Source organism: Myodes glareolus, chromosome 4 (genome assembly GCF_982192425.1).
Source record: "Myodes glareolus chromosome 4, mMyoGla1.1, whole genome shotgun sequence".
Lineage (NCBI taxonomy): Eukaryota > Metazoa > Chordata > Mammalia > Rodentia > Cricetidae > Myodes > Myodes glareolus.
Genome location: NC_142029.1, coordinates 70,191,658 through 70,210,137, shown reverse-complemented (window position 1 = coordinate 70,210,137; position 18,480 = coordinate 70,191,658). Strand labels below are relative to the sequence as shown.

Below are 18,480 nucleotides of genomic sequence, written 5' to 3'. Positions count from 1 at the left end.
TTTGTTGAAGAAATGATCTTGTTTGCAAAATATGAAGCGTGAAGATTCTGCCCTCTGAACTTCCCAAGCACTTTGCTTTCAGTGAAGAAGGTTGAAGGGCAAGTTCTTGTCTGCTGTTTCCGCTCAGCTCTTCTCACTAATGTCAGAGAAACCTGACATCTCACTATCAGCTTTAACAAAGTGGGAGTGGAGATAAGAGAACACAGTGCGGTGATGGCTTAGTGCTTTATGAATCCAAGTAGTGTCCAGTCCCATTTTCCATTCTTCATGGAATGAAGAAGAAAGGAATCGAGCATTTTGGTAAATGACAAGGCAAAACAGTAAAGGAGCCTTAAGTAACTAAAGGCGGCACTCATCCTGATAACTATCTTCTTTGTTCGGAGTTCTTCTGCCTTATTTTATGTATAATTGACATGTTCCACTAGATTATATCCAGAAAATTATCAATGTTACTGAAAAAGGAAGAGCCGTATATGAGCTAAACATATATACAGCCACATGTACACACAGGCTTACATGTACACACAGGCATACATGTACACACAGACTTACATGTACACACAGGCATACATTTACACACAGGCATACATGTACAGAAGAAATGATAACGTGTAGTAGGGAATGTAAATTAGAAAAAAAGCAGAACCAAGCATTTTACACATAATTATTCTCCATTTTCTGCACACAAACCAACCTAGCCCTGGAAGGAAATGTGTTTCTATTGAGTTAGAACTTCTAGTGTCAGCAGGGAATGAGATTATTTTGTTAGAATTGCTATGGGAAAGAAATTGTGGTCCTTGACTTCCATGAGTTTACATCCCACAACTAAAGTTTACATTCCATTTTAGCATGCAACCAGTCTGAGGATTTGGTGGGGGCACAGTATGACTGGTACCGAGCTTGTGCTGTGAACTAAGCCCTTGCAAGGTTTTCTGTAGAATGAGAAAGGAGGCAATAGGCATGGTCTTTGCCCTTTCTAGTCCCACAGTTTTACGGAAAAGACGATCGTCTACTTCCACACTCCTCATCCACAGGATGGAAAATTGTGACCTTTCCACAATGACACTCTTCTGTTAACTTGCCTATGCTGACTTGAGAAAGTGAACTGAAGTTTGGAGAAAAACTAACTTCCCCCAGTTTTCCCTATCTGAATGTATTGACACCAAAATTACTTCATAAAAGTTGGGTAGAGATAAGAGAAGCCCAGAAGCACAGTGAAGAGTCCTCAGACAAGGACAAACAGGAAATTCTCATGCCCTTGGGCCTGTGAGAGTAAGGAGAGGAACCCATAGTTTGAAGCTGAAGAAGTGAAAGTTGGAGCGATCAGGAATAACTATCATCAATGAGGTCCTGTTCCATCCCATGGCCTTCCAGAAGACAGCCAGGGGGATTCGGAGCCCTAAATTTATTCTACAATTTCTTTCCAGCTTCTTTCTTGAGACATCTGTGGTTAAACACATTGAGGAGCCATGGGGCAAAGGAGCTGTCGAGGCTCTCCATGAAGGAACCTCTGAGGCACAGGACTGCAAACGAGAGAACTGGCAAAGAAACACAGAGCCCACGGAGCCAGCTAAACTTAGAACTGCGCAAAGTCACAGGACAATGTGTGTGCTGTATTCAGAGCTAAACATGTTGGTGGATTGGTTAAGAGTAATGCTCCATTTGTAGCATAACGTTCTGGCACTTTCCCATTAGAAGACATCAAAGTCATATCCCTGTGCATTTCCAACTCAAGCCATAGAACATAAATGGTAAAGTTGAGCTGAGCCAGTATTCTGCCAAGCTGAGGTCTGTAATTGGCACTTTTACATGTCAAACAATTCCACAGGATAAATTTAGCTTTATAATGCTGACCTCAGAACACACAAGGTTCAGAATAGCTTGCAAACCTTAAGAAATGTTAAACTGGGTTCAGAACAGCTTCATCTTTAGTCAGTATATATTCTTTATTTTAATAGGTATTGTCTTAGCTAGGGATATCACTGTTGTGATGAAACATTGGGACCAAAAGCGAGTAGAGGAGGAATGAGTTTACTTGGCTTACACGTCTACATCATACTCTATTACTGAAGGTTGTCAAGACAGGAATTGAAACAGGGCAGAAACCTGGAGGCAGCAGCTGATGCAGAGGCCAGGGAAGAATGCTGCTTATTGTCTTGCTCTTTAGAGCTTGCTCAACCTGCTTTCTTATAGGACCCAGGAGACCACCAGCCCAGGGATGGCACCACCCACAATAGACAAGTCCCTCCCCCATCAGTCACTAATTAAAAAAATGCCATACAGGCTTGACCATAGCCTGATTTTTGGAGGCATTTTCCCAGTGGAGGCTCTGTCCTTGCAGATGACTCTAGCTTGTGTCAAGTTGACATGAAACTAGCCATCTAGCTCATGTAGGGACAGTCTAGTAAAATGATTAGCTAAGCTACTTTGGTTCTTAGGCATAGCAGGTGAGAAAATTTATTCCTTTGGAAGTCATGTTTTATCTTCCTGTACAGTGCTTAGGGATAGGATTTCCTTAATCAAAAATTATTATTATTATTTGTGTTTGTACATGTATGTGTGGTATGTATGTGTGAGAGAAACAGAGACAGAGAATGGGACAGAGATACACAGCGTGAGACAGAGCATACGTCCCATGGTGGTCAGAAGATGGCTTTCAGGGTCACAGCCCTGTCCTTCCATTGTGAGATCAGGGGGTTAGACTCGGGCTGTTTGGTTTGTGCAACACTAGCTTTGACCCACTGAGCCACCTCACCACCTCTGAGTTCTTTTAATTATGCTTGATCCAATGTGTTTCGCATATATACTTCACCATATCGGTAGCATCTAATTATAGAGTAATAAAGAGCTACAGGCAGGCTAATACTCCCCATCTCTTAGAGTCTGTAGCACATGCCTTTGAGAACACCATCACATCGCCTCGGGGCTTGTCCTCCCTGGGCAGAAGCAGCACATGACCGTAGCTGTTTAGCCTCATTGCTGATCATGAGTCGCCCCAGTTTGGAATTCCAGTTATGATTTGAATTCTATACATTTTATTCAAATTTACAGTGGCAACCACAGAACACATGGGGCCTTATTCATCAAACAATGAGACATTCTAGAGGTTTTGGACCTGATGAAAATGTGGTCCAAAGGAATCAATGTTTAGTGTGGTGTTGCAGTGTATTGGTCTGCTGTGGAAACATCTCTGTAACTTTCCAATTCAAAGACAAAGCGTCACCTCCAGCCACAGTCTTCTGCTTCCGCTTTCACCAAAGCCAGTGGTACAGTGAATTCACAGGTACCACCAGCAGGAGCTGATCTCCAACATTTCAGTGACCACCGTGGGCACAGAAATTTGAGAATTATTTCATAAATCTAAACTGGGCAGATAAACCTGGAGATAGATTCTTGATCTAGAGTTTACCACTGAACAAAAATTCTTTAGCTCCTAAGGAAAAGAATACCTTAATTTTATTTTTTTCTATCACAACTCATAAACGATAAATCAGAATTCTTCTTAAAGTCCTCTGGGAACAAGACGAGATCTTGACTTATTCCCCCAGGGCCGACTACAAGAAGTAAGCAAATAGTAAATACAGAATATGCAACCAGGTGATCTTTCTGCCATCGTGCACATTACAGAACCACTTGCAGGTAATTCTAAGAGTGAAACATCTCAGCAGACCATAATTTATTGGTTCCCTTTTTTCTGTCTTAGTTTCTTTCTGTAAGAGCATCGATATGTGATCCTTCTGCTGAAAGCAGGCAGCGGAGAAAAACTAGATGCACCTATGCGGGCTAAGAAGGAAAGAACAGCTGCGCATCTGATACCGGTTCAGGTCACATTTAAGGAAAACAACACACAGAGCTTTTCACTGTGTTTGTTCACAATCCTCTTACCCAGAGTTACAACTGTAAAGGTTGCATCTCCTTTCCCCTGCTAGAACCACGGCATTTATTAAAGCAATACAGAGAAAATAAAGAAGACTGAATCCTCCCAGTAGACAATACCCAAGCCTTATCAGACACCATAGTAGGTGAACTTCTCCCCTTCTCTGCCCTGCCTTAATGCACCATATAGAGAGGGCTCTCATGTTGGAAAGATGTCACATATATTTTCCCTTCACTCAGAGCTTCCTGAATAAAGAGAGATCATTTGTCTCCATGGTGTTTTGCCATTAACAGTATCAGAGCTGCTGGAACACAATGGGAGATGTGTTTTCCCTTAACCTCTTGACTCAGAGATGTCCCGATGCTAAACGTTATTGCATTTTGCATTAGCCCAGAACAGTGGGAGATCAGCAATGGATGGAAAGGGGCCGAGAAGAGACAAGGCAGCTCTCATGTGCTTCCCACTGCAGTTGGTGGCAGAGCACTAAATGCCTAATACGTTCTCAGAGGTACAAGTGGGAATGGAGAAAGGAGGCTGTGAGTTGCACCTTCCTCATCCTTTCCATCACTGAGATAATCTGCCCTGAAAGTGGTACGCAGTGCTTGATTATATGTGTTACCTTGGCAGAAGCCAATTTACTTTCCTCTGTTGCCCTAGTGATCTACAAACCATGGAAGGAGCAACGGGATTCACACTTACTGCCTCTCTGCCACATCTCTTCTGTTGCCTTAATGTTACCCTTGGGGTCAGGAACCTGATGTGATAGCCATTACTGCAAACCCCTCCTTACCATCTTGTCTTTTGGCAATAAGGGAATCGAGTTGGGAAAATATCTTCCCACGTGATAGGACGGTTGTATGGCAGAGGCTCAGAAGTAAGGCTCTACTGTATGCAAGCAGTGATTGCTCAGTGAGCGTCTCAGATTGCACATTTCTCAACCCGGCAGGCATCTCAGAAATTATCTAGCTCTATTCACAGATGCCTTCATTTTAGACGATGAAGTTCAAGAATTCCAATGACTTGACTGTGGACGATAAACGTGGGTGACAGCATTCATACTCCCCGATAGAATCCCTTCCCATGGGCCGTGGAAGGGTGCTCTGTTGAACGAGTGATTAGTGTAGAATGAGTTTCAGGAGCATGCCTGAAGCCACGACTCTCTATTTCTAAAACACAGCTCCTTCCACGCTGTGCCACAGAGTTTTCTATTAGTGAAGAGAACAAAGGTGTACTTTATGGGGAAAATCTTGTTTTCTTTTAACTTATATTCAATTATATATTAATAAATCATATTATAAATATATAAATATATTTAATAAATTATATTAAATTATAATTTATATAAAATATCATTTCATATATAAATATATTTATGTAAAATAATTATATGTTTTATATTACATATTTACATTAAACATAACATAATAAAATATGTTATATATCATATAATATACAATATATTTAAATTATTATATATAAGTATATATAGTTGCATAAGTACAAGTATCTAGGTGGTCTGAAAAGGGTGCTCCTCTGAGCTGGAGTTAGAGCTTGTAAACTGCTCAGTGTGGGTTCAGGAATTGAACTTGAGTCCTCTACTAGAGTGGTGTGCACGCTAAACTGCCTGGCCATCTCTCTACATTTTTTAGGATAAGATTTATATGCACATTAAAGGGGCAGTTGAACATATACATCCAAAGACAAAAAAAAATCCCCAGATTTCTTACACCCGGTTTGTGTACTCAGAAAATTGAGATTAAGATAAAATTCCATATGACCCTGGTATATCACTCCTAGGCACATAACCAGAGGCATCTAAGTCAGCACAGTGCAAAGGTAATTGTGTACTCTTATTTATCGCAGCAAGCTCATGTTCACCAAGGAATGAGGCAGCCTAGAACAGCATCAACACATAAATGGATACAGAAAATTCACCACCTATACACAACAGGGTATTATTCAGCCGAAGAGAATGAAATCATGGATCTGGGTATCTACTCAGACAGTAAAGCACTTGCCTAGCCTGCATGAATCCCTCATTTTAATGCCCAAATAAGGCATGGCAGTACCTTCCCATAATCCCCATCCTGGGATGCGAAGGCCAAGGGATCAAAAATTCTAGGTCATCTTTAGCTACATAGAGAGCTGTAGGCCAGCCTTGGGTGCATTGGATTCTGTTCAGAAAGAAAAAACAAAGGAGGGAGGGAGGGAGGAAAGGAAGGTAGAAAGAAAGAAAAAGCAAAGGGAGGGGAAGGGAGGGAGGGGAGGGAGGGGGATGGAGGAGGAGGAAGGGGAGAGGGAGAGAGGGAGAAAGTCATACAATTTTCTGGGGAAATGAATGGAATGAGAGCATATCATGCTAAGTGAAATAAGCCAGACTTGGGAAAACAAGTGTTATTTGTTTTCTTGAATATGTGGAATCTAGAAGAAGGGGGGGGGAAGGTAAAATTGGAAGGGGGAGTATTTGGGAAGAGAAAGGGGAGTGTTAAAAAGGTATGTAAGGGGTGAATATGTGATAATAAAATATCTGAGAAAATAAGTGTTTTCTTAGGTAAGATCATTGCTGCTCAAGATGATGTGTCACGTACTGACGCTATCAAACTCACCTAAGAGTTGACTGAATATTGAGGATTTAGAAAAAAAACTCATAGTGGTTGGACTGAGTTTCTCACTTCTCCTTGGAGCTCCAGAAAATCAAGAGAGGGGGCTGAGCTAAGGCTGACTTTGAGAGGACAGTGTCGTGTCTTTAAGCGCATGCTCAGCACAAATACTCAGTTGAGACTAAGGATATTAACATCTCTAACAATGATCCAAGGAAAAGAGTAACCTCATGTCTAAAAATCAAACTTTGTGAACACGCAATCATCAAGAAAATTTACAAACTTCTCCTAAAGTCCAATTTCCTTAAACTGCTTTGGTGAACACTGCTGACACGACAAAGATCAAGACACCAGCCACACTGTGAAGTTTTGAAGATTGCCAGTATATTAAACATAGCTAGGTTGAATAAATGAATTATAAAATAAAATGACATTTTTATTACCAATACATAGGTCTTTTTTTAAACTTTCATTTAATTTATTCTTTGTGTCTTTCACGAGGGGGGGTTATCACAAGGTGAAGGAAAAATTTCATCGTGGAAGCTGCAGTGTGACACAGTGAGTCACACAGTAAACCCCTTCATCCATATATATCTCCACACAGGCATTCATCGCAAAGAGTCATAGGTCTGGTTCAAGGTCCCTGGTCTCTGCTGTACCATAGATGCTGGGCCCTCACTGGGACTCCTTCTGGACAGCTTGATACTGCCCTGTGTCTTGGAGATTCTGCAACCCTGGGTCGATAGGACAGACACCCCTTCTCCTGTGCTCCAGCAGATCACAAAATGGGGTGAATATTGGGGTGCACCTGGGTGGTTGTGGAGTTGGCCAGCCCTCCAGCTCTCCCCTCTCCTTGCCACCAGGGTGCTCTCCTGTATTCCTCTGGCTAGTTCACCCCTTGCAGTGATGAACAGGGAGCAAAACCAGTTCTCCCATTTCCATATCCTCAGGGTCGGGTCTCCCACACCTACAACTTCGGGGCCTGCTCTACTGTGCTGCCCAGAGGAGGGGTAGGGGGCACTCTTCTGAGTGCCACAGCGGGTGAGGGACAGGACAGCTCTCCTGCTCTTGTGTATGGCCCCAGGGCCAGCTCGTCCTCCTGTTTCAAGGGCAAATGGGGGCAGGGGATGGAGGTGGAAGCCAATATAGGTCTTATAATTTTTATCTTTCATGCCTTTTTTAAAATTTTTTGTTTTGTTCACACTAGGTCTTACTCTCCAGGCCAAGGTGAGCTAGAATTCGCTGTATAATATGGACTGTTCTCAAACTCATGGCAATCCTCCTGTCTCACTCTGCCTTTCCAATTGTTAAAATTACAAGTAAGACCACCACATATATCCAACTTGATATTTAGACGTTATCCTGCTGAAGCATGCTTTTTCCTTTCCAAATCCGCAGATCAATTCCCAGAAGATATTATGAACATTTGTATACTGGTATATTTGAGAGTTGGGGAGCTAAAAATAATTTTTATCCCAAATACAGTGAAGAGTCTTCCGGAAAGAAGAGAACATGTTTACCCAAAATGAGAATAAGGCATCTTTGAAAACATACTTTAAAACCCCCATGAAATGGATACTAAGATGTGGTTTCTGATCTAATGAATGTATTCACCATGCTCTTCCAAGTTCTGTTTTACCATAGGCTGCTGGGCAAAAAAAACTTCACTGGAAGTTCCTGGGCACTATGCTGTAGAAAGCAATGGGTATCACTAGAACTCAGGTGGATATAACCTCTTATCTAAGTCAGTCAATGACCAATCACGGCAGCATGACTTTATCTTTAGAGTGAGGATCGTCCCGGCACTTGCCTGCTTGTGGGAACCACAGGGATGAGAATCCACCCGGGCTTATGTTGCTAAAAGGAGGGGACTTTATTGTCTGACACAGGGGGATAAGGACATATAAAGCTTTGTAGATGCATAAGCAGAACCAAGTAGATCCTTGTACGTCAAGTGGCTGCACATGTCAAATACGTAAACCCTTATTCAACACATACAGGTAATCAACATGTTTCAGGTCAAGCTTGCAATAAATGCTCCAAAACCAAGTCAGTGTTTTCTCTAGCCAGGATACAGTTTCTACTAAAGGATGAGGCACTGAGATAATGGATGGGTGGTTACAATACAGGTGAATCTTCGTCTGACCTCTGTTGTAGAGTTCCATAGTCGCCTTTAAAAAGCCCACCGAAACGTCAACTGAGCTTTATCCTTAAAACAAGTCATCCCCTGTGATTCTCCATGAGATACTTGGACATGGAATCAAAATGCCAAAGGGACCTAATCTTCAAGGTGGTTGAGAGAGAGAATACCATAACTACTGAGTGTTTATGCTAGCTGTCAGAAAATAATCGTGGATTAAATTACTTAACCAAGTACCCTCTGGCTAGCTACCTGAATTTCCTTCTGAAAAGTGCTGGGCTTGTCACAACTCTGTCCTAAGCAACAGATTTTATGCTCAATGCAGATTGAGAGGTTAAATGAGTGGCATGTCTACCATTCATGGAACTGACCACCACCATGAAACGACGCAGCCTGTATTTTGGTATAATCAGTATCTGAATGAACATCCCAGTCACTTGGGTTTGCTCTGTAAAAGGTTGGGGCATATCTCATCAATAAAGTTATAACATTGAAGTCAGAGTCCAGCTTAGATTAAAATCTAACCATGAACTCAAAACACTTCTCTGGAACCTGAAAGGTTCCTCTCACAGGGGGAGCATTATTATTTTCAATTTGATGATACCCAAGAAAATGTAAAGCAGTGGCAAAAAGAGAGCCCAGATTTGCACCCTCTTTCTGAATCCACTTCTTTGCCAAGACCTTGAAAGTATCACTTCCTGACCTCAACCCAGCCCTGCTCTTCAAGATTGGCTCTGTGTCTTCTTTTTGACCAACCAAATACTTGCAGACACACACAAGAAAGCAGAAGCTTTAAAAAATCCTCGAGAGTCCTGGCTCTTTCTCACCATTATTTCTCCAACTTTACTTTGAAGGTACACTGGGTCTAGCATGTTGGGGAATGTGATTTGGCCAAGAAGGACTGAGTTACCCCATGGCTCCATCCCACACTCGATGGCTACAATCAATCAGTCCATCCAAGGCCACAATGACTGCCCCATTAAAACAGATTCATAGGCTAATGTGGTTGTTCATCATTGGTTATCTGGGCTGCTCAGTGTGCAGTATTGTTGCAATGATGGATAAATGCTAGACAGTTTGGGAAAATAAAATCCAACCCAAAGAAACTGAACGTGAAAAGGATATAAGCAAGGATGCAGCGATGAAGAGAACGTGACATCTAAATAGCAGTAAAATAACTGCAACCCCGTCTTACCTTTCAAAGGTTTTCCTAGGAACAAAATGCCTGGAGAAATCAGGTTGCCTTCTCGCCATGTTGCTTTGTGCAAGTCCCAAGGAAAGCTAGGAGGCTGTACAGTTATCTCCCTTCGTGTATCTCTAAACTATACAACCTACTACCTCAACCTGGGAACATGCAGTCACAATGGCTGGAAAGCTACCATGTCTTAGGCTCTGCAATTTCAAGTTAGTCTGAACAAACGTCCTTCATGCTGTTGCCTACTTGGGCCACTCATAAGAAACAATGCATTAGAGGGTCTGAGCAAGCAGAAAGACAGAGAAAACACCACAGGGACCCTGGCCTGAGATTGCTCTATGGTAGGAAGGAGACAGATATTGTGGACTGGTACCCTTGAAACTTTATATTCATAGAAATTACAGTAGTAGTATCTACTGGCTGTTCTGATCCAATACAGCAGACTCTGATATCCATTGAAGCAATAGAAAAATTGATTCGTATCTAAACTTGGATTATTAGGGAAAGAAGTTTTTGGAAAACATAAGTTTCTTGTAAATCTAAAAATCTGAAATTTCTAAAGGGTCAGTAAAAGAGGAGAAATGGATGAAGTCAAAACAGTGAAACAATTGAACACAGTACTCTGAGCAAAGCCAAGAGAACATAGAAGCCATGTCAAACCTGTAAACATCTGTAACACAACATTTTCCTATTGCTAAAATGTCCCATTTCCCAGAGTTATTTCAGTATATTATAATATCTCTTCCCCTGATGATTTATTTAGCAACCTGTGAAAATGCTGGGATTTTGAAGTTTTAAAGCAAGCCTTTTCTTTCTCCTCAGTCACAGTGCAATGTCAGTGCGGGAGAAAGACTCACTCAGGATAAGTGATTCCCTAACTCCAAGTCTGCTTGCATGTGGCCTGATGTCTGTTCGGCCTCTGGCCACCTCTCCTCACTGCCTAGCTGAACTCTCATTTCAACTTGTCATGAATGTGCTGTTGTGTCCGAACACAGGCTCCGCCACACTTGGAGCCCAGCTCCGCCACACTGGGAGCCTCTGGTTCTGTTCAAAGAACTAATCTATCCCAAGGACCAAGTGGTGTTTGTATATGCTCCTCTCTTCCTCTTGCCTGAGATGGGTCTTCCAATTTTTCTAACTCTATACTTTTGTATAGTTCTCTAGTACAAAGCTTAGTTTGGAGGAGGCCACCTTAGTTGGATCAAAGCTACCTAGTTTCCTGACTGGTGGGGGAGACTAGGAGGTTATTATTTTTTACCAAAGAAAATTTCATGCATCCTTTAGAACTCTACTCAAGTAACTATTTGTCTGATTACCTCACAATTTCTAATCTAATCTTCTTATCATTGCCTTGAAAATTATCTTTTGTGTCATTCTAGACCCTGAGCTATACTGGTAACATCTAATACTACAACGTGGGTACTACCTGGTACATGGGAGAAGAGGATCGACAGAAATATAGACAATAGATTTTATATTATATATATATATATACTTTTATATAAGACATATGTATCTTTTATCTATTTAAATCAAAGCAAGAATATACATGTGAATGGATAAATGGGAATATAAAAAGTCAAAAGAGAAGGGCTGAGTGATTTTTATACCCAGCCCCTTGTTTTCCTAATGCTGAAACATCATTCCTGGTAAAATAGGTTTGCTATCAAGACTCCAAATGGGAGAAAAATCACAGTGAGTGAACTCATCCTGACCAAGAAACTTGAATTCCTGGATATTATATGAAAATTCACAAAGGATTTCTGAGGTTTCTGCCTCTAGCCAATCACTTATCTAAAAGATTTAAAAGTTGCTGTACCCAAAAAGAAAAAAGTATAATTTTTCTTTTTACTTGCATTTTTTTATAATTTACTCTGCATGGACAATTAAGCTCATGGTATAAACACAAGAAAAATACAGGCAGGGAAAGGGAAGAATTATTGGGAGAGGATGCAACAGGAAAGGAAATGCTCTGAATGTTCTGATGGACTAGAATGTCGGCAGATCAATGATGCAGCGCATCGGACAGCTAGACAGTTCTATAAATACCTGCAGATCCAAACATGGTTTCCCCTAGCTTTGTTCTGGAGTCAAAGGCTCCAAGCAGCTGGCCTGAAAACACTAACGGTTTCCAATATTCTGCTCTTTGGGTTGTGTGGATTTTTCATGTTTATTTGCACTGATTTTAGCCCATTATCATGTATTAGTGCAATTATAGTTCATTACGTAATTAGTGTAAATATTTACAGGCATGCAATAACAACATGCAATTAAGATATGGGATGATGTCATAAAAATTCTTATTTAAAAGTGACAGCAAAAATATTAAGCATATTCACAGCAGTTATGCATCTTTAGCTATATCTTTTACAGCCTGCAGCTTTAAAAAAGTATCTCCCATAGGTACTCTTGAGATGTGGAACATTGATCCCAACAGACCAAATATTAAAGTTTGCATGGCTGACAGCATCTCAAGCAATGCAGACACTCTCTATTAGTGAGTACACGCTTTATCTGATTAGATATTGGGAAGCTGAGCACAGGCTTTGATGAAAATGTGATTCATTAAGGGTTGTGTCTCTACAACACCCATATGATCCTATGAGGGGTTAGGGAACCAGAGTCATGGAAAAGAAGTTTGAGTCATGTATTTTCATTTACTAAAGTGATAAACATAAAGTAAGCATCTATAAAGTTTGTTGGATGAATGAATGAGGAGATTAATGAACCTGAGTTTTTTCTAGCTTGTGGTAATACCAAAAATGAAATGTAGCCTTTTCTTCAATCACGTTTTATTAGCTCTCATGCTAGATACAAAGATGTCCATGAAGAACCACTCGTGTTGACTTCTGTATAGCATCCCAGGGCCATCTACAGCTATTGACGGGGTCAGAGGCTTCTAAACTGGAGAAGCCAGGTGCTAGTTGAAGAAATGAGGCATTGTGGTCATAAGACGGGGATTCGGAAGACTCAACAATATGAGGAATGACAGGGAAACAAATTGAAAAGAGAAATCACATTAACTTAAAATACAAAGTGAACCATGCCACACCATGCGACTTTCTCCCCCTGTTAAAACGCTCAGGGCAATATTTTGAAACAGAAATGAGAAAACAAATAATGTTTCAATTATTTTTCTTCATAGCCTTGAAGGAAGTAAATTATTTACCATGCTTACGGAAGACTCAGGGTAGAGATCATTGCATTGTGGTTTCTCTTTTGAAACATTGGAGATAGATACTAAAGTGTGCTACATGTGTGGCAAATCCATTTAGTGAAGTTTGTTTTGTGGTCCTTATATTTCTTCTGTGACTTTTGCTCATCTGCTGTTGGGCTCTTATTTAGTGACAGGCATTTTTCTGCGGTGCTACATAGAATGGTATCCCCATCATCTAAGTGGCCCACTGTTCATTCACTTCAGACTTTTCAAATAAGGGCGCCTAGGAAATGGTGGTGGGTTGTTGTTCCTGGGTTGTCTTTTCATATTTCCACAAGTTCCCAAATTCCCTTGAGATTTTCATGTTTGTTATTCAGCTCGGCTTAGATGTCAGTCATGATTCAGGGATACATTCGAACTCATGATCCTCATGTGTGTCCCTCCTGAGTACAAGTCTAAGGGCAGATGATGCACCCCCAACATTTGCTGTTTTCTCAACACACTCTAACAATATTAACGTTAAAATGCTTAATAGGAGAGAATATAAGAAATGTTAAAAAAAAAAAAGAGAAAAGAAATGCTTTCAAAGCCAGCTGCCCTCCCACAAGCCTGGTGGCACAGGGCGAGCTGTTGGGTCAGATGTAATTTTTAGAATAAGGATGTTTTTTCTTTTCCTCCGAGTTTGAAAAAGTTAGACTATGCTCAAGTATGAAGCCTTCATGGATATATATTTAGCAGTGAAGAGTTGGGGATTTTTGCTGAGTTTGTTTTCTGCTCAATTTCTTCATGCCAAAGTGGCTGCTGAATTTTTTTTTTCAGAGCCTTTCTTGGGAGATGCTTGACATTATTTCACTTTCTGCTTCTTCCTGTAGAATACTTGGTGCACTTGGGGGGAATCCCAGAGGAACAATTAGCACTGAGGAAAGACCATTCATTCATGAGCACGGAAGAAGGGAAAAATACTGAATTTCATCATCATGTAAAATATTTAATATCCTGTTTCTTGTGGCCAGTGGCCAGAGGCTTTGGGCTTCCTCCTACAATATGTTCTAACTAGATGAATCAAATGTCTGAGACTTTTAGAGATTTTGAAAGAGAAATGTGTCCCCTACCCCCTTGGGCTAGTCGATTTACAAAACCTCCTTCAAAGAAGAAAAGGAAATCTAGCAATCCACTTATAGTTGGGTATTGTTCCTTATACAAGCAACTCTGACAGCTCGGGGTCCCTGTGGTTACAACAACCTCATCCGTGGTACACCTCATTACAGCAGGCTAAGGGGATGATGGGTGCCAAGTGATGCTTCTCCCTGTCTCAAACAAGCATTTAGCTAGCAGAGGTGCAGGCTTAACCCTGTGGCCAGTTCTATCATTCCAGCCACCTTAAAGAGGCCTCATAAGCCAGGCCAAGTAGATTGTTTGCGGAGTGGGTGCATAAAAGCCTGGGGTAGACAGTCTACAGGACACACATCAGTAAGGACAACCCTTCTCTTCCTGGCTAATGTTCTACCATTCTATAGGGAACCTTTCTTGACTTGAGTCCTACAGACAACAGACAACATTCCTCCATGCTAAGCAAAAACCAAAGCAAGCATGGTGCACCACCTGTGTCTGTTATACCTCTGAACGAACATGAGCTGCATCTAGTCATTCCTGATTTAGAAAGACAAAAAATATCTTCCTCATACATATGACAGAAGAAAGATTTCCAGCTGCCCTTGAATAGTGTGACTCTCAAGAGGTGAGAAAATGTATTCATAAAGGGTTCATATTGACTCTGTTGTTACTGCTGAGAGCGCTTGCACAGAGAAACAAACAAAGTTCTTCAGGGAACTCTTGGTATCACACTTGAAAAAAAGCAAATGTGAAAGTTCCAGAGCCATCAAGAATCCCATCAACTTTTCACCCTGGCTTCTGTTTAGACTCTTCAGCTCACATTGCTGGAATGAGACAAATATAGCCAGTTTTGCTTTGATCTGTGGTCAGCTTGGCTTTCCAATCCTGGCACAATGGTGACATTTAAGTGGGGAAGGGATAAAATTATTTTCATTCCAGTCTTTTAAGCATGATAAAGACTTCGAAAACTGCTCTGAGCAAAATATGAATTTGGATGCAAACAGAATATCTTTTGCTGTTGTTTTGTGTTTTGTGGTTTGTTTTGTTTTGTTTTCCTCCCTTAAATTAAAAAGTTCTTCTTGCTTTCTTATTGGGTATTTACACAAGTATAAATAGGCAGGTCAACATGTCCATACCCCTCAATGATCTTATTTATTAAATAAAAGCCCCAGTGGCCTGCACTTGCTGAATGATGGGGGCGGGGGCTGCTGCAAGGTGCAACCCACACCACAGCCAGAAGTAGATCGGTGCTGTCAGCCAATCTTTATCACTTTCTGAAAAAGATCATCATAACTTTGAGAACAATTAGGCTCCCAGAAAACAAAACAAACCCTTGTGTGTGTGTCTATTTACTCAGCACTCAGCAGTCAGCTGTCTGAATCCCTGGAATTCTTGTTGCCTCATTGCCAACCCAGTCTCTAATCTGACAGCTGAGAGCAGTTAGAGGCAACATGGGGATTGGGGTGAGCCTCTTGGTTAACCTCATCCATCGTGGCACAAAAGGTCTGCTTTCTCCTCTTCAGCCCCACTTTCCATTTCTACCACTCTGAAAGGTAAACCATGGGGAAACAAGGAGAGCAGGAGAAGGTGCGGGGGTGCTAGTGGCAAGCAGGCAAAGCCCGTGGACTGTGAGATTGCCTACCAGACACATACCTATAGACACAAGCTTGTGTGGACGATCAGCACAAGTTCGGATCTACGGGTTTGTGGCAACAGGCTTCAGCATCTTCTCTTGTGTGGGGGTTGGCTTGTCTGAAGATAAAATGTTAAAACCATTAGTCCAACAAAAGAGTTTGTCATTGGGTCATTTAGTTCAACGACAGATTATGCTGCTGGGTCAATTCATGTCAAAGATAAAAAGGGTTTCTTTTAACCTGCTCTCAAAGGGTGACCTTAGAAAGGTCTCCTGTTCCTTCTGGCGGACCTCCTGGCTTTTCATACACTTGATGTAGTGGACTTTGTGTGAACCTCATTTTATCAGAACCCTTATCTGTTTAGTCTCAACTACTGTTAGGATGGCCAATAAGCAGAATGAGACAAATCCTAAAAGAGAGAACAAGTACCCAGATGCAAGGTAATTCTTTTAACTTCTGCAATTCTGTGGTAAAGGATACTGAGGTTCCCCCCTTTTAATTTGCATGTCAGAAAAAAAAGCAAGCGGAATTAACCAGCACGCACTGCTAAAGAACTTGGAAGAGAGCTTTCCCAACATACCCTGGCAGAGATTTCACTGTACCAAACTGGAAGGTTCGTCTTCAAGGAAAGTTGTGGCTCTGCGTCATCGCCTCTGCAACCCATTATTGGGCCAAATGTGAACAACAAACAAGTTTGGGTGTATGTTGAAAATTAAACTGTAAGAGGACTTGCAACAATGCTACCCCTAAAACTATTGAAGGGCATGAAAGTTGGTTCTATTTCCTTATCATAAGATTTCATTTGTCAACATGCAATCAGTGTTTCTGCAAAGCTAAAGTTCCATAGGACAGAGAGACATTCAAGATGATGGACTTTGATGAATGGCCCCCTCTGTCAACTGTGCATCAGACATGGTCATAACAAAAACGGCTTCAGGGAAACTCAAGGGACATGCAGACGGTCCCTTCCTTAGATGTCAATCAGGAAGAACATATACCTTGTGCTTTTGAACAACCTTACCATAGGCATTTTTAATTTCTGTTAGCTGGAAACTATGGAGTTTGGTCCTCAAAAGGATCCCTTTTGCCTTGTCAAGCAGGCATTCATCACTGAGAGCCCGAAAGATAAACAGAGGCTTTACTAACAATAAAAGCTGAATTGGGGAGCAATTTGTAGAGCAGGTCAGACCTCAGGCATGCATCCTAACAGGTAAAATCGGAACCTAGAGGTTCCTGAGATGCTACCATGGTGTTTCTCCTAGGCCATTTCACTCCAGAGCCATGCCCACCCGTGTGCAGAAGTGGGTGATGATTCGGAGATTGCCGATCTGAGAACCATACCAAGCGGATACCCCAACCATGAATCCCCCCCAATAGTCTTTATATCATTTAATTTAAAACATTCATTTTCTTTATAAAAACAGGTGTTTTGCATCATTCTTAAGCTTCTGGTTGTCCTTTGATGTCTCTGAAAAAGGAATGGGGACAGGGCCATTTAAAAATGGGCACTGAACATTGTGGAGGATTGCTGAGATGCGGGAATTGTAGCTCCTATTGGAAAACTTAAAGGGAGGATGGGTTCCAACTCTCCAATTAATGAGAACTAGTATGTACAGGCTAGGTCATCCTCATCCAAATAATTAAAGAATCTAGCACCCCCACTCCCGTTTAGACAGAATTTCATTGTGTTGCCCAGATTGACCTGGAACTCCCGAAGAACAGGTTGCCTTCAACCTCACAGAGATCCAACTGCCTCTGCCTCCTAAATGCGTGATCAAAGGGGTGAGCCACCAGGCCCAATTAAAACTCAAAATGATTGAGCACTGACATGATGATGCTAGAAAAACAAGCCATACCTGCTGCCAGGGTGCATGTCACAGTGATAGTGCAGATGCCCAGAGACCCTTGCATGAAATACCGCCAGGTCACAGACACATGGTGTACCTGAACATTCATAACTTTGTGCTTAGACTTGGGTCCCAAGCCACCTCAAAATATTTGAAAACAGTCCAATTTTTTTAAAGTCACAAATGTGAAACACTTCCTACCTATTTCAGATAAAGAATATTCAGATTACACTGTGGCCAGTGCGACAATGTGTGCACTATTGGTCACCACTGCACTAAGATCCATCAAGTGGCACACAGGCTCCTTCACATAGCACCACCTCCACATACCCAAGACACCGTGAGACTTCAGAAAGGAACGCAACCCTGTGTATCCTTCAGGATCATCTCTCTTCCTTTCAAACACAGGATAGAGGGTGATGCATTCAAATATACGAAGAACAACTTCCAAAAACCGAACATGTTAGATTCAGAAATCAAAATAATGACCAGAAGATTTTTAGAAAAAAATGATTTAATATTTATGTTGGGAGAGGATAAGTTTGTTTAGCTTTCCTGAAGCAGCCACTGAAGGCCTTCTTTGAGAAATTTCTTTGTGCCAGAGAAGAATGTGGGCTTCATTTATTTTTCCAAATTTTGGTCATTCCATGAGACAAGATTCCATAGGGCTCTATCAGCTAGCAACCAAATGGGAAGACATGAGGCCGGCATTTACAAAGGGGAAGGTAATTTGTCAGATGCCAGATCACTGATGCCTGTAAACCTTTCTAGGTGGCACAAAGTGGTTCAACGACATCAAAAGGAAGCTGCCCCGATGATGAGAGCTGGGCTCAGAACCTACCCACGCAGTGGATATTGGAGAGCTCCAGAAAGTATTAATTTGTCACCAAGTTGAACGGAAGTTAAAAATATCAATA

General features: G+C 41.5%; 1 long non-coding RNA gene across 5 annotated transcripts in view; it reads right to left on the bottom strand.

Moving 5' to 3' along the window:
* The window catches only part of LOC125388949 (uncharacterized), a 247,947-nt gene that overhangs the window by 77,186 nt on the left and 152,281 nt on the right, over positions 1-18,480 (bottom strand). The window contains exon 6 of one of the 5 annotated variants that reach the window (XR_015001597.2): positions 15,635-15,834. The exons of the other annotated variants lie outside the window; for them this stretch is intronic. This is a non-coding gene — a long non-coding RNA (uncharacterized LOC125388949). Of the gene's footprint in view, positions 1-15,634; positions 15,835-18,480 lie in introns of those variants that run through there. 5 annotated transcript variants of the gene reach the window in all.